We start from the raw sequence: 7,011 nt of genomic DNA, 5'->3' as shown, positions 1-7,011 counted from the left end.
TAGTTATAGATTCCGATGCTTCACTTCAGGTTTTCTGTATCCCTCTGACCTTCTTATTGACGATGAAACACAGAAATTGCATCGGAATTGAATACAAAATGCACAATGCCGACTTAAGTACAATAGACTGACTCTTCTTATTGACTATATTTTGAACCCTTCCTGTGACACTAGTTATAGATTCCGATGCTTCACTTTAGGTTTACAGTATCCCTCTGACATTCTTATTGACGAAGAAACACAGAAATTGCATCGGAATTAATTAGAAAAGGCACAATGCCGACTTAAGTACAAGAAGACTGACTCTACTTACTGACTATGTTTTGAACCATTCCAGTTTCACTACTTGTAGATTCCGATGCTACACTTCAGGTTTACTGTCACCCTCTGACCTTCTTATTGACGATGAAACAAAGAAATAGCATCGGAATTAAATACAAAAGGCACAATGCCGACTTAAGTACTGTCTATGTTTTGAAACATTCCTGTGGCACTAGTTATAGATTCCGATGCTTCACTCCTTGTTTACTGTATCCCTTGGACCTTCTTATTGACGTTGAAACGCAGATATTGCATCGGAATTAAATTCAAAATGCATCAGGCCGACTTAAGGACGAGAAGACTGACTCCTCTTACTGACTATGATTAGAACCACTCCTGTGACACTACTTATAGATTCCGATGCTTCACTTCAGGTTTACTGTATCCCTCTGACCTTCTTATCGACGATGAAACACAGAAATTGCACCGGAATTAAATACAAAAGGCACAATGCCGACTTAAGCATAAGAAGAATGTATCTTCTTACTGTCTATGTTTTGAACCATTCATGTGACACTTGTTATAGATTCCGATTCTTCACTCCAGGATTACCGCATCTTTTGGACATTCTTATTGACGATGAAACACAGAAATTGTATCGGAATTAAATACAAAGGCACAATGCCGACTTAAGGACAAGAAGACTGACTCTTCTTACTAACTATGTTTTCAACCATTCCTGTGACACTTGTTATAGATTCCGATGCCTCACTCCTGGTTTATTAAATCCCTTGGACCTTCCTATTGACGATGAAACACTGAAAGTGCATCGGAATTAAATAGAAAAGGCACGATGCCGACTTAAGTACTAGAACACTGACTCTTCTTACTGACTATGTTTTGAACCATTTCTGTGACACTAGTTATAGTTCCGATGCTTCACTTCAGGTTTACTGTATCCCTTGGACCTTCTTATTGCCGATGAAACACAGAAATTGCATCGGAATTAAATACAAAATGCACAATGCCGACTTAAGTACATGAAGACTGACTCTTCTTAGTGACTATGCTTTGAACCATTCCTGTGACTCTAATTATAGATTCCGATGCTTCACTTCAGGTTTACTGTATCCCTTGGACCTTCGTATTGACGATGAAACACAGAAATTGCATCGGAAATAGATACAAAAGGCACAATGCCGACTTAAGTACTGTCTATGTTATGAACCATTCCTGTGACACTGGTTATAGATTCCGATGCTTCACTCCAGGTTTACTGTATCCCTTGGACCTTCTTATTGACGATGAAACACAGAAATTGCATCGGAACTAAATACAAAAGGCACAATGCCGACTTAGGTACATGAAGACTGACTCCTCTTACTGTCTATGCTTTGAACCATTCCTGTGACACTAGTTATAGATTCCGATGCTTCACTCCAGGTTTACTGTATCCCTTGGACCTTCTTATTGACGATGAAACACAGAAATTGCATCGGAATTAAATACAATAGGCACAATGCCGACTTAAGAACAAGAAGACTCACTCTTCTTACTTACTATGTTTTAAACCAATCCTGTGACACTAGTTATAGATTCTGATGCTTCACTTTAGGTTTACTGTATCCCTCTTTCCTTCTTATTGACGATGAAACACAGAAATTGCATCGGAATTAAATACAAAAAGTACAATGGCGACTTAAGTACAAGAAGACTGTATCTTCTTACTGTCTATGATTTGAACCATTCCTGTGACACTAGTTATAGATTCCGATGCTTCACTCCAGGTTTACTATATCCCTTGGACCCTCTTATTGAAGATGAAACACAGAAATTGCATCGGAATTAAATACAAAAGGCACAATGCCGACTAAAGGACAAGAAGACTGACTCTTCCTACTGTCTATGATTTGAACCATTCCTGTGACACTTGTTATTGTTTCCGATGCTTCACATCAAGTTTACTGTATCCCTGTGACCTTATTGACGATGAAACACAGAAATTGCATCGGAAGTAAATACAAAAGGCACAATACCGACTTAAGTACAAGAAGACTGACTGTTCTTACTGTCTATGTTTTGAAACATTCCTGTGACACTAGTTAGCGATTCCGACGCTTCACTTCAGGTTCTTTCTATCATTTGGACCTTCTTATTGACGATGAAACACAGAAATTACATCGGAATTAAACACAAAATGCACATTGCCGACTTAAGTACAAAAAGACTGACTCTTCTTACTGACTATGTTTTGAACCAATTCTGTGACACTAATTATAGATTCCGATGCCTCACTTCAGGTTTACTGTATCCCTCTGACTTTCTTATTGACGATGAAACACAGAAATTGCACCGGAATCAAATTGAAAAGTCACAATGCCGAATTAAGTACAAGAAGACTGACTCTTCTTAATGTCTATGTTTTGAACCATTCCTGTGACACTAGTTATAGATCCCGATGCGTGACTTCAGGTTTACTGTATCCCTTAAATCTTCTTATTGACGATGAAACACAGAAATTGCATCGGAATTAAATACAAAAGCACAATGCAGACTTAAGTACATGAAGACTGACTCTTCTTAGTGACTATGCTTTGAACCATTCCTGTGACTCTAATTATAGATTCCGATGCTTCACTTCAGGTTTACTGTATCCCTTGGACCTTCGTATTGACGATGAAACACAGAAATTGCATCGGAAATAGATACAAAAGGCACAATGCCGACTTAAGTACTGTCTATGTTATGAACCATTCCTGTGACACTGGTTATAGATTCCGATGCTTCACTCCAGGTTTACTGTATCCCTTGGACCTTCTTATTGACGATGAAACACAGAAATTGCATCGGAATTAAATACAAAAAGCACAACGCCGACTTAAGTACAAGAAGACTGACCCTTCTTACTGACTACGTTTTGAACCATTCCATTGACACTAGTTATAGATTCCGATGCTTCCCTCCAGGTTTACTGTATCCCTTGGACCTTCTTATTAACGATGAAACACAGAAATTGCATCGGAACTAAATACAAAAGGCACAACGCCGACTTAGGTACATGAAGACTGACTCTTCTTACTGTCTATGTTTTGAACCATTCCTGTGACACTAGTTAAGGATTCCGATGCTACACTCCAGGTTTACTGTATCCCTTGGACCCTCCTATTGACGAAGAAACACAGAAATTGCATCGGTACTAAATACAAAAGGCACAATGCCGACTTAAGGAGAAGAAGACTGACTCTTCTTACTGACTATGATTTGAACCATTCCTATGACGCTAGTTATAGATTCCGATGCTTCACTCTAGGTTTACTGTATCCCTTGGACCTTCTTACGGACGATGAAACACAGAAATTGCATCGGAATTAAATACAAAAGGCACAATGCCGACTTAAGGACATGAAGACTGACTCTTCTACTGACTATGTTTCGAACCATTCCTGTGACACTAGTTATAAATTCCGATGCTTCACTTCAGGTTTACTGTATCCCTCTCACCTTCTTATTGACAATGAAACACAGAAATTGCACCGGAATTAAATACAAAAGGCACAATGCCGACTTAAGTACAAGTAGACTGACACTTCTTACTATCTATGTTTTGAACTATTCTGCTGACACTAGTTATAGATTCCGATGCTTCACTCCAGGTTTACTGTATCCCTTGGACCATCTTACTGACAATGAAACACTGAAATTTCATCGGAATTAAATACAAAAGGCAAAATGCCGACTTAAGTAGAAAAAGACTGACTCTTCTTACTGACTATGTTTGAACCATTCCTGTGACACTAGTTATAGATTCCGATGCTTCACTTCAGTTTTACTGTGTCCCTCTGTCCTTCCTATTGACGATGAAACACAGAAATTGCATCGGAATTAAATACAAAAGGCACAATGCAGACTTAAGTACAAGAAGACTGACTCTTCTTACTGACTATGTTTTGAACCATTCCTGTGACACTAGTTATAGATTCCGATGCTTCACTTTAGGTTTACTGTATCCCTCTGACCTTCTTATTGACGATGAAACACAGAAATTGCGTCGGAATTAAATAGAAAAGCACAATGCCGACTTAAGTACAAGAGGACTGACTCTTCCTACTGTCTATGCTTTTATCCATTCCTATGTCACTAGTTATAGATTCCGATGCATGACGTCAGTTTTACTGTATCCCTTGGACCTTCTTATTGACGATGAAGCACAGAAATTGCATCGGAATTAAATACGAATGGCACAATGCCGACTTAAGGGCAGGAGACTGACTTTTCTTACTGACTATATTTTGAACCATTTCTGTGACACTAGTTATAGGTTCCGATGCTTCACTTCAGGTTTACTGTATCCCTCTGACCTTCTTATTGACGATGTAACACGGATATTGCTTCGGAATTAAATAGAAAAGGCACAACGCCAACTTAAGTACAAGAAGACTTACTCTTCTTGCTGAGTATGATTTGAACCATTCCTGTGACACTAGTTGTTGATTCCGATGCTACACTTCAGGTTTACTGTATCCCGCTGACCTTCTTATTGACGATGAAACAAAGAAATTGCATCGGAATTAAATACAAGTGGCACAATGCCCACTTAAGTACTGTCTATGCTTTGAACCATTCCTGTGACACTAGTTATAGATTCCGATGCTTCACTCCAGGTTTTATGTATCCCTTGGACCTTGTTATTGACGATAAAACACAGAAATTGCATCGGAATTAAATACAAGAGGAATAAGGCCGACTTAAGGACAAGAAGACTGACTCTTCTTAAAGACTATGTTTTGAACCATTCCTGTGACACTAGTTATAGATTCCGATCCTTCACTTCAGGTCTACTATATCCCTCTGACCTTCTTATTGACGATGAAACACAGAAATTGCACTGGAATTAAATACAAATACACAATGCCGACTTAAGTACTAGAAGACTGTATCTTCTTACTGTCTATGTTTTGAACCATTCCTGTGGCACTAGTTATACATTCCGATGCTGCACTCCAGGTTTACTGTATCCCTTGGACTTTCTTATTGACGATGATACACAGAAATTGCATCGGAATTAATTACAAAAGGCACAATGCCGACTTAAGGACAAGAAGACTGACTCATCTTACTGACTATATTTTGAACCATTCCAGTGACACTAGTTATAGATTCCGATGCTTCACTTCAGGTTTACTGTATCCCTCTGACCTTCCTATTGACGATGAAACACAGAAATTGCACCGGAATTAAATACAAAAGGCACGATGCCGACATAAGTACTTGAGGACTGACTCTTCTTACTGTCTATGCTTTGAACCATTCCATTGACACTAGTTATAGATTCCGATGCTTCACTCCAGGTTTACTGTATCCCTTGGACCTTCTTATTCACGATGAAACACAGAAATTGCATCGGAATTAAATACAAAAGGCACAATGCCGACTTAAGGACAAGAAGACTGACTCTTCTTACTGACTATGTTTTGAACCATTCCTGTGAACTAGTTATAGATTCCGAAACTTCACTTCAGGTTTACTGCATCACACTGACCTTCGTGTTGACGATGAAACACAGAAATTGCAACGGAATTAAATACAATAGGCACAATGCTGACTTAAGTACAAGAAGACTGTATCTTCTTACTGTCTATGTTTTGCACCATACCTGTGACACTAGTTATAGAATCCGAAGCTTCACTCCAGGTTTACTGTATCCCTTGGACCTTCTGATTCACGATGAAACACAGAAATTGCATCGGAATTAAATACAAAAGGCACAATGCCGACTTAAGGACAAGAAGACTGACTCTCCTTACTGACTATGTTTAGAACCAATCCTGTGACACTAGTTATAGTTTCCGATGCTTCACTTCAATTTTACTGTATTCCTCTGACCTTCGTATTGACAATGACACATTGAAATTGCACTGGAATTAAATACAAAAGGCACAATGCCTCCCTACGTTCAAGAAGACTGACTCTTGTTACTATCTATGTTTTGAACCATTCCACTGACACTAGTAACAGATTCCGATGCTTCACTCCAGGTTTACTGTATCCCTTGGACCTTCTTATTGACTTTGAAACACAGAAATTGCATCGGAATGAAATAGAAAAGGCACAATGCCGACTTAAGTACAAGAAGACTAAATCTTCTTACTGTCTATGTTTTGAACCACTCCTGTGACAATAATTATAGTTTCCGATGCTTCACTTCAGGTTTACTGTATTCCTTGGACCTTCTTATTGACGATGAAACACACAAATTGCATCGGAATTAAATACAAAAGGCACAATGCCGACTTAAGTACAAAAAGACTGACTCTTCTTACTGACTATGCATTGAACCATTCCTGTGACACTAGTTATAGATTGCGATGCTTCATTTCATGTTTACTGTATCCCTTGGACCTTCTTATTAACGATGAAACACAGAAATAGCATCGGAACTAAATACAAAAGGCACAATGCCGACTTAGGTACATGAAGACTGACTCCTCTTACTGTCTATGCTTTGAACCATTCCTGTGACACTAGTTATAGATTCCGATGCTTCACTCCAGGTTTACTGTATCCCTTGGACCTTCTTATTGACGATGAAACACAGAAATTGCATCGGAATTAAATACAATAGGCACAATGCCGACTTAGGAACAAGAAGACTCACTCTTCTTACTTACTATGTTTTAAACCATTCCTGTGACACTAGTTATAGATTCTGATGCTTCACTTTAGGTTTACTGTATCCCTCTTTCCTTCTTA

This window comes from Schistocerca piceifrons, unplaced genomic scaffold, assembly GCF_021461385.2.
Source record: "Schistocerca piceifrons isolate TAMUIC-IGC-003096 unplaced genomic scaffold, iqSchPice1.1 HiC_scaffold_2037, whole genome shotgun sequence".
Lineage (NCBI taxonomy): Eukaryota > Metazoa > Arthropoda > Insecta > Orthoptera > Acrididae > Schistocerca > Schistocerca piceifrons.
The sequence above is the reverse complement of the archived record's forward strand: the minus strand, read 5'-3'. Positions refer to the sequence as shown.